We start from the raw sequence: 15,202 nt of genomic DNA, 5'->3' as shown, positions 1-15,202 counted from the left end.
CACTGGAGATAAGGGATCAGGCAGAAGTAGCACAAGACAGGAGACCCTGAAGATCAGGGTTCTGTCCTCTGACCAGGTACAATTGGCAAGGGATAGAGGGTGCTCTTTGCCTTGGGGTCCTCCTCTGCCAGTTGATCCATCCTACTGGCAATATTGGGGACACTGGGAGCCCTACCTTAGATACACAGGAACAATGCAGGAGTCCTATTTGCCATCACCCAGAACCAACCCCCTTGGAATATTTGGAAGGGGAAGGTGAGCCAGATCCAATGGTTCTGGGAGCAATCTCATTGTTTTCAGTGGATGGGGCAGTTACTCCATCTTTTCCAACTCCACCAGATGACTTTACACAATATCAAGAGCTTATGCACAGGGTGGCTGCAGAGCTACAGATTCAGCTTGAGAAAGTCTTTGTGCCTAAGCAGTTTACTAGGCATTTTCAGCCTTCTGGTGGCCCTCTCCATCAATGAGGACATCATGGACCCAGCAAAGACAGTTTGGCACATTCCTCTCTTGTTCTCTCACTCCTAAGAGGGCCAAGAAGCACTATTTTGTTCTATCCAAGGGGGGGGGGGGGAGTTTTTGGGTATCTACAGTGTGTTCTCAGCAACAGCACCTCAAGGCTACTCCCTCTAATAAGGGATACGAACAACTCAATCTTCTAGAGAGATTATCTGTTTTGTAATAAAACTGAAGCGTGGTGTTCCCCTTTGGAGCTGATTATGTGAATGCTCTGCATGTGAGACCTTGGCTTATGACAGTGAGAGTTCCAGACCTGGTCCCTGATTCTCTACCGCCTTGTGTACTCATTGTGTGAAACATTGGATGTAAGCTGCCACCCAATCCAAATGAGAGAGTTTTACACTGTGCACAGTGTAAATGGCTACACAAAATGCAGTCCAGTGCTGAATGAGGCCCATGGAGCAACAAGCACAGCAGGATAGGCCCTTTGTTTATAGCTCTCTTTTTGTTCATTTTGAGGAAAAAGATGCTGAAGAAGGAATATTCTAACTTTGTCTGGATGGCTTCCCTTTAGAGATAGTCTCAAGCTCAGGTTCAGCACTCTTTTAGAAACACCCACATTTCTGGGATATTGAGCTCTGATTCGGGCTTTTCGCTGTTTCTTTATCATCATCATCCTCAGGTACCTTTCCCTTTGGCAAAGGTATTCAACTTCTTTCAGACGCCATTCGAGCCTGAACCACAGTCATTACTAGGCCTATGAATGTTACTATCCCAAATCTGAATGTTACACACCTCTGAGCAACTTTCCAACAACTGCTATTTCTTTTTAGAAGAACCTGTCATGAAAACATGTCCTTATTTCGTACCAAAAATGGATTTTTATAAATCATTGATATTTTGTAAGATATTGATCTTTAAAACTGCTACAAGTTCATAGAGAGAGAAGCAATTTTCAGTAAAATTTTCAAAAGTGCCTAAGTGACATAGGTACTTTAGAAGCTTAAGGCTCACTGGGAGTCAACAGGATTTAGATTTCTAAGCCCAGATCCTCTGAATTATTTAGTCACCTAACTCCCTTTGGTCTGTGCTTAAATCCCTTTTGAAACTGGGACTTAAGATCAAAGTCCTTTGTCACCTGATGGCCTGCACATGAGACACCAGGTTTTTTTTCCAGCTGGAGAAATGTGGTAATTAGTGCCAATACACAACTTTAAAACTCTAAAACAACATCCTAAAATAGCTTCTCTAATCTGCAGCATAAACAAAATAAACTTCAGGCACAAAATATGGTCTCTGTGCAGCTAAATATATTCTCTATTAAGGCTCCATAATAAGTTATTTACAGTATACAACTGTACCTTGAGAGTATACACACAAATGCTCTGTGGCTAAATATCAATGTGTCTATTGATATTGAATGTGAAAGAGCTTCACAGGATCAACTCATTCATATTTCTTCAGACAGCTGAGATCCCTAGAGGTCCAAAGTGGTAACCCCAATATTTTCAAATCTCGGTCCCTAAAATTCATAGAATCATAGAAGAGTAGGGCTGGAAGGAACCTCAGGAGGTCATCTAGTCCAACCCCCTGGTCAAAGCAGGACCAACCTCAACTAAATCATCCCATCCAGGGCTTTCTCAAGCTGGGCCTTAAAAACCTCTAAGGATGGAGATTCCACCAGCTCCCTAGGTAACTCATTACAGTGCTTCACCATCCTCCTAGTGAAAAAGTTTTTCCTAATATCCAACCTAGACGTCCTCCATTGCAACTTGAGACCATTGCTCCTTGTTCTGTCATCTACTACCACTGAGAACAGCCTAGCCCCATCCTCTTTGGAACCCCCGTTCAGGTAGTCAAAGGCTGCTATCAAATCCCCCCTCACTCTGTTTTGTTGAGGCAGCTAAACAAAAGTGAATCTCATTTTCAGAGGTGTTGATAATCAGCAGCTCCCACTAGGATTTGTGGATGAAAAGAAAGCCGTTTTTACTTAAATGTCCAAAATGTGGATTTAAGAGACTGTTTTAAACGCCCAGTTTTGAAATGTTGACTTTTATTATTATTATTATTATTATTTTTATTTATTTATTTAATATATACTCCTCTCAATACAACACTTGATATTAGGTATTGCATCCTTTAGATTCAGAATTGGCTGCACACCATGACATATGGCTTGTCTCTCAAGAGTGAGAGGCAGTTCATGAGTTAGCTTTTTGACTGTTATATGCCACCGAGGCTACTGCATGTCTTTGTCAGAGAAAAGTGCGTGCTATGTCTATCATTACATTGAGAGGTACACCACTAAATGCTGCAGTATTCCCACATGTTTTGTAGAAGCAGTTTCTGTTCATCGTGATTTCTCATATGTGATATACTGACACTATTCAGTAAAATAAAGGCTATTTCTAACTTATATTTTTAATTAAATTATAATAAGTGTGTTTCTTGTAACAATGGTAAGTTTCAAAATAATTTAGACAGATGTGATTTTTTTTTTTTAGTTGAGTGTCCCTTAAAAAATAATAGCTTACATACATATACACACACAGTTAATTAAGTTATTTATGGATACCATGCCCTGCAGGAATGATCGATATCCATATGATGGCCACCATTCTGAAATTTTCATTTGGATCTCTGCATTAGCAAATATAGGCAATGAAAGACAGCTTCCCCTAATTGAACATCATTTTTCCTCCATCAGGAATATGTAAAGTATTCTTTTTTTCCCAGTAGCAAAAAACTTGATCAAAGAGGGCTACCCTCACTTGAAAGCTTGCCTATAAAAGAACAGCTGCATCAGCCACTCAATGCCAGCACTTGAAAGAAACACTAGATGTCAACCATTGGTCGTCTCCCTAATTAAAGAGGTGGTCACCATGGCCTGCCCAGGGATGTGACACTCCCTGCTCCCTTAACCCTTAATAGCCTCCCAAATAAATACATTTTCCTCTACCTTGTCCTCCTCTTCTCTCTATTGATTCCTGTTGTCTCCTATTGTTTGATGTGGACTTAATTTAGGTTGTAAACTTTTCAGAGCAGCGAATCCATCTTTGCCTGCCAAGTACTCTGAATAACTATGCTGCCATAAAATAATACTGGTCGTTGATATATGTTTACAGAAGTGTGAATTGGGGTGGGATGCTGTTATACAATTGTGATAAATCTAATGCAAAGTATGCCTTGTAAGATATCACTGGAAAAGTTGTAATCTGTTGAACAATGTTAACATGTTTATATGTGTGTATATCATTGTATATGAAGTTATGAATCTTGGCTCTGTGTTTGTATCTCAAACATACTGTGTTTCTTGTTAACACCCACAAGACAGATTTACATCCAGACCATCCAGCCGTGGTTGCTGTGCCATTAAGGAGAATCAACTCTTCCAGTGGGCCTCGCCCGAGTATGCCTCAGAGAACATGTTGACAATAGATTCCTCAAGACTCAGCAATGCACGTAGAACATGTGATCCCTGACTCCAGGTTTGAGACTAACCTTCCACGCATATGGACTGTGGGATATAAATTGGAGAGTGTGACATCATCCCTTTGCCTTTTTCCTGCTCCACATCTCTGGATTGTGATTTCTAACACAGAAGAGCTTTGAACAATGAACTAAAGACCCCAATATTTGGGATGAACTAGAAAGACTTATTACAAATTGGAAGATTTAACACCACTGCTATTACTTTGGTCTGCAAACTCTGAAATCAGCTGTAACATATATAATTCGTTTTAACCTCTTAACTCTTGTCCTTTTTAAATGTATATTAATAATAAACCTTTAGTTTTTAGTTACTGAAGGATTGGCTACCAGTATGGTTTTTGGGTAAGATCTGAAGTTTATTTTGACCTGGGGTGTGTCTGGTTCTTTGGAACTGGTAGAACCTAGTATATGTGATTTTTGGTTTTAAGAATCATTTATCACAGAAGTCTGGCTTGTTTGGATGGTACATGAGGGGCTAGAGAGTCTGAAGGGGACTAGTCACTAGTAGTGTATTTTGTAAGCATACATTTGTTACTGGCTTGGTGAAATCTTATGAGAATATACCATCAGTCTGGGGCACATGCCCTGTTTCCTGGCAGTCTGATCTGAGACTCGCATTCTTAGCTGTGTCCCATACCAGGCAGCGTGACAGAGGGAATGAGACTCAAGGTCTAAGTGGATTCTTTATAGGTGTAATTTGAGCTATGTTCATGACAGAGTTCCAGATTTAACCTGGGCTTGCAGTCTGGGTTTAGTACAGGTCTTTAACTTTACACACACATTTTTGTCTGTGTTCTACTGTTATTCAACTGTTCTGTTATTTTCTTTAATTCCATCTTCTGTAAATATATTGAATACATGGCTGTGAATACAAATCAGCAGAAATAACCTTATAAACAGGCAGTGGAAGGGAAATACAAATGGATGCATCACAAAACAGAACTCTGAAAGCAAGTTATTTATAAAATAGAAGCTGGAAATAGAAAATGAGCATAGGGGTGAAGTTTCTGCCATGGAGCCTCTCTCAGGCTGGAAAACTAGAGCACAGGTTAGTTGGTTTTATGTTTTTTTCCCACTATGACATGTCACAAAAAATATTCCAATGTTGAGAAAAACTGGCAAAAACGAAAGCTCTTTTTGATCAAACTGAAATGCAATTGTCTAAGGCCATCCTAGGAGTAGACTGGACATAAGATAGTCACTGACCCTAACTGTATGGTTAGTTCTCATTTATACAACTGTTTGATTTGCCATGGAGTCTGCTTTGCAAAATGACTGCCTGGTTATTTCTCAACAACAGATATGCAAATCCCTGTGCTCTGATTGACAGAGTTATTTAGTAGCTGATCAAAGCACAACGGTGATCTTTTTATTCTGCTTGTACAGTGCATAGAACAATGGGGTCTTCATGCCTGGTGCTATGGCAATACAAGTAAATAAGAAGTAATAAAGACTATACAGATATTTATTGCTAACTGTAGTAGGCAAATCCTTTGGTTACTACTCTCACACGTGCAACCATGTGCCCACAACAAACAGACTGCCTCTGCTTCTCCCTCCCACTCTCTTACTGCACATGGACCTGGTTTGCAGTAGCAGCAGCCCTGGCCCTGTTTCTCCTGAAAAAATGCTCCTCCAACATTATTTTGAAAACACCTGCTTCAGTGACATGCGTGCTGATGGGTACAGAATCCAGCCATGCACTCCCGCCCATACCCACTTTGAATGGCCACAAGATTTTACACATCTGTACAGGAGAAAAAAATACAACAGTCTTCCTTCTAGAAGTGAGGACATAAAAAGAGGGACTGCTTTAGGATTATTATAGTCTTGTAATACCCTAATTAAAATTGGTGTTGTATTGCACTGACACACACACACTTTTTTTCATGTTTTTGTTAGTCACCTTTTTAGTTGAGTGGTTAGCAAAAATTTGGGATCATGGGATGATAATCAGGTATTTATTTGGTGCAATCCAATTTATTTACAAAGAATGTACATAAAGTCCTGTTTCCTTGAACACAGTAGGAATCAAACAATAGGAGGTAGCTTCTTTTCTCACAATTCTAAACCTTTTTCCAGCCAGGACTCTGCCCAAAAAAGCGCTCCCTCATGGCTTTCTCTCAGGGTCACTCTGCAAGTGACTTTCTTACTGTCTCCTTGGTTTTTTGTCTATTACTTTCTTCCTGTTCTTTGCTCATGCATGTGCACACACACATGCACCCTCCTACCCTATATCCACCAAACAGTACCAGCCTCCTGCACTAGCATTCAGGTCCCAGCAAAACCCTTCCGCCCACATCGCTTCGCTTCTACCCAGCCTTGCATGTGGCCTGTGTTTTGGATAGTGGCTCTTAGTGTTTTAAATATCTTACTGCAAAAAATTGCTTAACTGCTTTTTATATTTATCCTGAACGAAAGGCAACTGTCGTGCCCACCAGCTTCAATGAGGTTTAATTCAGTCTTCATCATAACATTATTTATTGCCAAACCCCTGTCTGTGGCAAATTGGACCTAAATTGTGTGGCAAAATTCCCAGATTTTGTGGTAGTTTGGAGATGCCGAGGCAACTTCAACTAAATTCAAGAATGGAGGTTTTGATTGTATTCACCAGGAAAATAAATACAATCAATACAATATTCCTTATTTATTTGTATATTACATTCCATTTATTTTACTCAGTTCCTAAATCTACAGTCTTCAGTGCGTGTCAAATTTTGTGTTAACACATAACTGCATTGCAGATATTACCAGAAGGGAAGCTGGAAGTTTTGGCAGATGAGTAAGGGATAGAGGGGGATTTTGCAAGCAGAAGGACTTGTGAGGTGGTTTGGCATTAAGTAGAGAGCATAGGTTTTGGTGGTTTCTTCTAAAATGAATAAATAATTAACAGTGACTACTTTAAATGGATACAATTAAATTAAATAATCCACTCAAGTGAGTATGTTAGATCATAATTCTTAGAGGTTGTGCCTCATCTCGTCTGTAGTCTCAGTAAAGCAATATTGTATCAGTTACACCTGGTTCATGCTTAGAAGGATATGTTCAGAACTAGAAGGATTAGAAATGTAATTTTTAATTTTTTTTTAAATGTAAGCTTAGATTCTGACACTACTCTGCAGGAAGAAGTGAGCTCTGCTGAAAATTCCAAAGCCACAGATTTGTGAGATACACTGGACCTGGCCATCGATGTATTGTCCAGTGTGTATTGGTCAAATGGAGAGAGAAAATTAATGGGAGAAAAGGAAGTCAATCGGTTATTCTTCGAGTAATTGCTCATGTCCATACCACTATAGGTGAGTGCACGCCACCATGCATGGTTCCTGGAACTTTTTTCCCCTTAGCAGACCCTGTAGGGCTGGTTCTGGTGCCCCCTGGAGCCCCGCGCACATGCCGCGGTATATGAGGCACTGCTGGCCCTATGGCCCCTCAGTTCCTTCTTTCCGCCTGTGACGGTTGTTGGAACTAGCCTTACTCTCTGCAAGTACCATTCCCCATTGTTTGAGTTTAGTTAGATTAGAAATTAGATTAGAGGGGTTTAGAGCAGCTGGGCCATGCCCCAGTTACCTGAATTTAAGCCGTGCCTCCTGCGGGAAGGCTTTCCTGCTCAGCAACCCCCACGATCAGTGCCTTAAGTGCCTGAGGGAAGAGCAGAGGAAAGACAAATGTAAAATATGCAGGGCTTTTAAACCGCAGACCCAGAAGGACCAGGAGATTCGGTTAAAAGCCCTGATAATGGAGGCAGCGCTCTGCCCAGCGTCCAAGCCATCCCGATCTACCTTGGCGCCGAGCGTATCCTCGGTGCAGAGCGCACTGCTGGCACCGACATCGACTCGCCACCGAGCGACATCCCCGGTGCCGAAGAAGAAGAGGCAGTGCACGGAGTGTGGACACTCCCCTGTGGTGCCAGTAAGGGCAGGGTCGAGTGCAGAGATTCCTCAAGTACGGCCCATCGAGTCTTCTCCGGTGCTAGCATCTCTGGGCAGGGAGCCTTTCCTGACTCTTGGGAGTGGGAGAGTGCCCCTGCCAATGCCGTCGACACCGGAGGCTTTTCAGGAGGCAAGAGCCTTGCTGGCCTTGCCTATGCCACCTCCGCCCCCTCCCCCCTGAGGGAGAAAGGGCCGGTGTCGCTGGGTCCTCCTGAAGGGCGGTGGAGACCCCCAGTAAGGGTGGAAAGGTCTCCCGCCGGACGGACACCGGTGGTAGAGCGAGGACACTCCCCTAGCAATCACTCCAGGTCGGCGTCATCGAGCTGGTCTGCGTCGACTCAGGACAAGTCTCCCTCTCACCGAGGTTGGTCCCTGACGCAGGAGGCAGCGCAGACCAGAAGGCAGCCAACCAGTGGGACAGGCAACGAATCTAAGAAAGGGGTAGGTCACCCCAGAAATCTGATTTGCATCCTGGAAGGGGGTACTGCTTAGGCTCCAGCTGAAATTGGTGCCAAGGCATTGGTACCATCAGAGAAGTCTGCCAGGTAGCACAAACCAGCACCTACCTTGGTACCGCCTGACATGTTTAGGCACTTACATGCACCCAGCACTTCTATGTGAGCACCGGAACTGTCCTCGTTTTGGAGCCATAAAGACCACCTGGACTGGCACCAAATTTTCTCACTGTTACCAATGTTTTCATCCCATCCATGATTTGTGCCCAGAGACGTTCTCCTTTTGGCATCTGACACTGGATGCAGTATCTCCTGACGGGCACTGATCCCTGTTGTAGGCCCCATTGCGGGTGCTTCAGGTTACCCTAGTCCTCCAGCACTCTCTAGATTTCTCTCCTCAGGAGACCTTATTATATTGGAGGAACCAGTCCCCTCTTTTAAGGAGCACTGCAAGACCCAATTCCCTAATACTACTCTGAAATCGGCAGTCTGAACCCCATCGTATCAGAGCAGGGTTGGAACCTCTGCCTTGGGAACCAGCACCAATATCAGAAATCGTCCCGCTTCATCCTAGAAAAGAATACTACTTCTGACTCTGAGGTATCAGTACATGGATCTGCTATGGCACTGTACCACCATATTCCTCTGAGTCCTTATACTGAAGATGACTTCTTGAAATCCACTATAAACCCTAGACCTCAAGGTTATTAATACCCTTGGGGACCATTCCCCTGTTCACCTCTCTCAGTGGGCTTTCTGGAACCCTGGGGACACCGTGGTGTGCAGTTTTATATGGTACCAGCAAGAAAGAAAACAACATTTGCATCATTTTCCTCCAGCACCATCTGCTTCCTTGATACCAAGGGAGATGCAAGATAAACAGGACCTACAGATTGAAGAGACCTCTCCACTCAACAGCCAAGTCCCCTTCCTCCCCAGCTGAGGCAGTAATGCGACCACCATCTTCTTATGCTGATGACTTTAGGGCCTTCCAGGTCCCAATGAAATGTATTGTGGAATCCCTCTAGATCCCATTAGAAGAGGTTCAGGATTCTCAACACTCCCTGGTGGACATTTTAAATATCACCTCACCCAGGAAAAAAATCACTCTACTAATTAATGACGCTCTACTATTACCTGCACTTTATGACAAACACTTGCCATTATTCCTCCCACCTGCAAGAGGGCAGATTAAAAAAATTTTATATTCCAGTCAAAGGAATAGAATACTGCTTTTCCCATCCTGCCCCCAATTCCGTGGTTGTAGATGCAGTCCATAAAAGAAACCACCAAGCTCACTCCAGACCTTCTCCTGCTGATAAAGGGTCCAATCACTTACACCTCCTTGGTAGGAAGAGCTATTCATTGGTGGCTGTTCAATTTCGAGTCACAAACTACCAGGCATTAATGGAGAAGTACAATTTTGACTAGTATTCAAAGTTCATGCACTTTATTGAATACCTCCTACAATATCAAAAAAACCCAATTTCATTTCCTAATTTCAGAGGGCCAGTTAATAGCCAAAGCCTCCCTGCAGGCAGTTTCTGACACCACTGACATGGTCTCTAGATCTTTAGCCACTGTGGTTATGCAGTGAACATCTTGGCTGTAGTCTTCAGGATTCCCCAAAAAGGTAAAAACTACCACTGAAGACCTTCCTTGCCCAAGCTCTTCAGTGCAAACAATGACTCCTCCCTCCCCACCCTTAAAGATTCCAGGGCAACACTATGGTCACTGGTACTTTTGTTGCAGGCACATAAACTATGTTTTAGTAGATCTCAAACTGCACAGAGCTCCAGACTGTTCCAATACCATCAATACCAGGCCTTTCCTAGACCTTTGGCACCTTTGAGAAGGAGAACCAAACCTCAGAAAAGGGGACCACTCCCTCTACAGCTACCCAGTCTGCACCTCCCTCTAAGAGACAGTTTTGACAGCTTAGCTGAGGGCATCAAGCACATTTTTCCTTGAATTGTCTGCTCTACTATCCACTTCCTATTTCAAGACTGACTATCCTACTTTCTTCCTGCCTGGGAACACATCACCTCAGACAAACGGATATTAGAGGTAGTCAGCGTAGATTATTCCATCCACTTACACTCTATTCCCCACTCCCTCCCCATTCCTTTCAGTGACCCTTCTCAAGAAGAGCTCTTAAGGCAGAAGGTACAATCTCTCTTGCTCTTGGAGGTGATCGAATCAGTTCCACCTGAGTCTCTCAAAAGAGGGTTCTAGTCCAACTATTTCCTAGGTCCCCATCCTCTGCCTCTTTTGAAAACTATCTCAATCTCAGAAACTTGAACACCTATGTCCTTTCACAGCAATTCAGGTTGGTGATGCTAGCCACCATAATTCCATCCCTAGATATGGAAGACTGATTCATTGCCCTTCATCTACAGGCATTTTTTATGTTTTGTAAGAGGCTCAGCTCATTAGCAGTACCAAATCCTCCCCTCCGGGTTCTTCATGACCCTGAGAGTCTTTACAAAGGTATGTGGGCTGCTATCCTCAAGAGGACATCAGTGGGCATCTCAGTATTTCCATACTTGGATGACTGGCTCCTCAGAGGTTGGTCAGCTCTAGAGATTTAGTTGACAACCTCCAAGATACTAGCCATAGGTCAGTCCAGTGTCTCCATGTCCATGTGAAGAAGTCTACACTGATTTGGTCCAGAGGCTAGATTTCATCAAAGGTACTGTAGACTCCCTAGTCATCAGAGTCTACGTGCCCAAAGAGAGAGACTCCATTATGTTGAGTCTCATCTCAACAATATAACAATACAGCCTGCAAATAACTACAATGACCTGCTTATAACTCTTGAGCCACATGTCAGCCTCCACGTTTGTCACACCTCATGTGAGACTGCAGCTCGGGTGCCTTCAGACATGGCTAAGGACTGTGTACACCCCAAACAGACACAGTCTCTCCAAATGCATCACAGTACCTCCAAAAATTCTGATATCTGTCAGGTGATGGAGGGAGCCACTGAAAGTCTGTGTGGGAACCCCACTCTCACATTCCCTGCCCTCCAAGATCCTCACAACAGATGCCTCCCTTTTGGGATGAGGGGCTCCTCTAAGGGGCCATGCTCCACATCAACATCCTAGATCTAAGAGTAGTTTGATATGCTTGTCAACACTTCCTTCACAACACACAGAGTGACTTCATCAGGATAATGCTGGACAGCAGGGCAACAAACTACCAGGCCTCAGAGTACAATTGCAGACTCTCTGAGCAGGAACTTACATCCAGACCACGAATGGGAGCTCAATGATTCTGTCTTCCACAGCATCTACTATACCTGGGGCCTACCAGAAGCAGTACCAGAATAGACCTCTCTGCTATGCCAGTCAACACAAAATTTTGCCCCTTCTTCTCCAAGGCAGGATATGGCCGCAACTCTTTGGGAGATGCCCTGATAACAGTGGCCGTGTACCCTGCTATATGCTTACCTGCCTCTCCCTCTAATTCTCAAAATCCTGCTCAAACTGTGACAGGGAAGAGCAAGGGTTATCTTCATAGAACTGTCCTGGCCAAGACAAGTGTGGTTTTTTAAATTTCCTTCACCTCTCTGTGGCAGTGCCTCTCTGCTTTCCCATCAGGAGAGTTCTCCTGTAACAGAACTCAGGGATCCTGATCCATCTCAGTCCCTCCTCCTTGAACCTGAAAGCATGGTTCCTAGATGGTTCTCAAGCATGGAGCTAACCTGTTTGGCTAGACAAATGGGAAAAACAAGTGATCTCATAGGAGACTTCACCGTTCACTACCTTCTACAGAGGTAAGGTTTCACTATGTCCCCATCATCACTTCCTCCCTAAGGTCTCAGGAAATTCAACTACCAGTGTTCTATCCAAAGCCATATGCTTCCAGGAAGAAAACCAGCCTACAGACACTAGATGTCAGGAGGGCTCTCGCCTTCTTCCTTGACAGGACTAAGACCTTCAGGGCCTCTCCAGGATTTTTGCAGAGGGGATGAGGGACAGCCCATTTCCACACACAGACTTCCACAGTGGGTGTTGAGATGCATCTTAATGTGCTATGAGACTGCTGGAATACAGCTCCCTCATAGAGAAACAGCACACTACACGAGGGCTCAGTCCACATCTACATCCCTTTTGAAAGATGTTCCCACAGCTGAAATCTGCAGGACTGCAATTTAATCCTCTGTCCATGTGTTTGTCAAGCATTACGCTATCTTACCTGCTTCTAGAGCTGACACAACGTTTGGTGATGTGGTCCTCCGAACTTTCTTGAATCTGCCTCCTCAGCACCCACCTCCAAGTTAAGTTACTGCTTGGGAGTATCCTACAGTGGAGTACCCATAGGGACATATACTTGAAGAAGAATGGGAGTTTACTTACCTATACATTAACATGAATTTTTCAAGATATTTTTTCCCTATGGGTGCTCCACCTCACACCCTCCTTTCCCGCTGCTGCAGTCTCTGGCTTTGTGGTTGAGAAGGAACTACATGGCGATGGGGCCATGCCACCATATATGCCCTCATATGGGAGCACAAGGAGCTGCTTTGTGCAGTTACGAACCCATGGACACTGCTTTATAATCTCTGCTCAAGAGTGTACAGGCATGTGCACATCCTACAGCGAAGCATCTATAGTGACAAAACCTCTCGAAGAACTCTAGTTACTTTACAGGTAAGCAGGGCCCCACATGGGTGGGGGGTGGGGAGGGAGGGAGGCAGAAGGGTACACTTTACTGGAGCCTGGAGGCCCCGGACGGCCCAGCCCAGGCTGCAACCCCCATTACCATGAGGAAAAAAAATTTCATGGTTTATGAGATTGTATGTATGGGATGAGGGATTGTGGTATGTGTGTGGGAGGGGGCCTATGTTATAAGTTTGTACAGGACCCGAAAAAATTATTCAGGTAAGTAACCTTTCCATCTCTGATTTGCACGTTCAAATAGTCAAATTAGATTACCGACCACACAATCTACAAGCACAAATACTTGTGTAAATCAATTTTAGGGTTCCTCTAAATGTAGGTGCATAAAGTTGGGAGCCTACATTTGTATGAAAAGCACAGTAGTACCTCATGGGAACCTTACTATTTGGCAACACGAGAATGCCTGCTAATATTTTGAAATTCTTTCCCTGATGTGTTGTTTACAGACACAGGCCAAATCAGTCCAGCTGCTTCAACTAGCGTGTGGCTCAGCTTGCAAGGTTAAAAATGTAATAGAAAAACATAGGTTAGACTGTAAACATGGCATCATTGGCGCACAAGGAGCTAGAGAGGCTGTGGCAAATGCTCAGGAAGGAGTACACTTTAAATACACATTGGACTGTTGCCTGGAAGAAGGGAGGAATTCAGTAGCTGAGGTTTACATTACAGATCCTGTGTTGGATATTTCTGCTGATAAACAAAAACTAATGTACTTGTCAGTCTGCAATGACAAGTATAGAGGCCTTGAGCAGACAGCCAGATTTCCTTTAGAAGCTACTGTTTTCAGCTTGCCAAATGTAGGGCCTTATCTGCTCCCATTGACGTGAATGGCAAAAATTCCATCAAATTCAGTGGAAGCAGGGTGGGACCCTTAAACAATATTTATGCAGCTGCAGCCAATATGTTAATACAAAACCTTTCTTTACAATGCATGGGCATAAAATCACTCTTATTTTTTTCTCATGCATAAGCTTATGGGCCACATGGAAAATTAAAATTCACCAGCTGAATCACAGCTGCATTCAGTATAACCTCAGACTGCTTCAAAGACAGTAGAAACTGCTGTAGGCAACTAACATGGACATTAGGAAATATTGTTCGGTTGGTAGAAATATTAAGACCTTTGCTTAGCAAACAATTAAAAAATATTTTAAAGTAGTCAAAAACTGTCATGTAGTTTTAAAAGTTTGTTCTGAAAAGACTCAAGAAGACAAGCATACACAACAGGTCTGGGACTGAGGAGAGGAAGATTCTGAAACCATTTATATTGCATGCATATGTTTCTGAAAATTCAAAATTTCAGTGTTAAAAACTCTTAAAAAAATTAAAAACATCCAGTAGTGTTGGAAATCCAAAGAGAAGAGCCAGGAGATAGTTCATGAATAACTATAAGGACTAGAAGGACTTGGATCATGGGGGGTCAGACACAAACCTGGCAGTTCTGCTATGGACTTTCTATGTGATCTTATCCAAGTTACTAAAGGCCAAATTTTCAAAAGTGGCCAGTGATTTTTAGTGTCTTCATTTTTGGGTGCACAAATCAAGATACTTTAGGACTGATTTTCAAAGGTGATGAGCAGCCTATAACGCTATTTGAAGTCAATGGGAGATGCTGGGTCCTCAGCACATTTTCCAATAAGGACATGCGTTTAGGTATCTAAATATAGATTCAAGAACCTAGCTATAGCCATCCAACTCTGAAAATCATGGCTTAACTGTGGTTTCCTTAACTGTGAAATGGGAATAATCGTCTTCTTACAGAGGAACTGTGAGGCTAAATAATGTTTGTAAAAGGCTTTGAGAACTTCTGATGAAAGACCCTATAGATGGACAAAGTGTGATTATTAGTTTATTAAGAGAAAATGGCTGCTCTTGCTTTGTTTACTTTAATTGGGGAAATGCAAAAAACATGAAGAGCAAAATTGTCAAATGTGCCTACTAAATGACTTAAGAGCCTAAGTCCTATTTTCAAAAGTGACTTAGGCTATTAGAATCCTACAGTTCACTAACTCTCAGTTAAACTTGGGCTCCTAAGTACCTCAGACACTTTTGAAAATTGTCACTTAGATACTTTTGAAAATGTTACCCAAATAGTGAAAATGATTATTTTTAAGTATTCCATTTTAATAACCAATGTTATTAGTTTAGAAGCTGAAAAAGTCTGATTTATTTTTGTATT

The sequence above is a fragment of the Emydura macquarii genome, unplaced genomic scaffold (genome assembly GCF_026122565.2).
Source record: "Emydura macquarii macquarii isolate MOO-44397 ecotype Brisbane River unplaced genomic scaffold, CSIRO-AGI_Emac_v2 contig_2473, whole genome shotgun sequence".
Classification (NCBI taxonomy): Eukaryota; Metazoa; Chordata; order Testudines; family Chelidae; genus Emydura; species Emydura macquarii.
Note: the sequence above shows the minus strand (reverse complement) of the source record.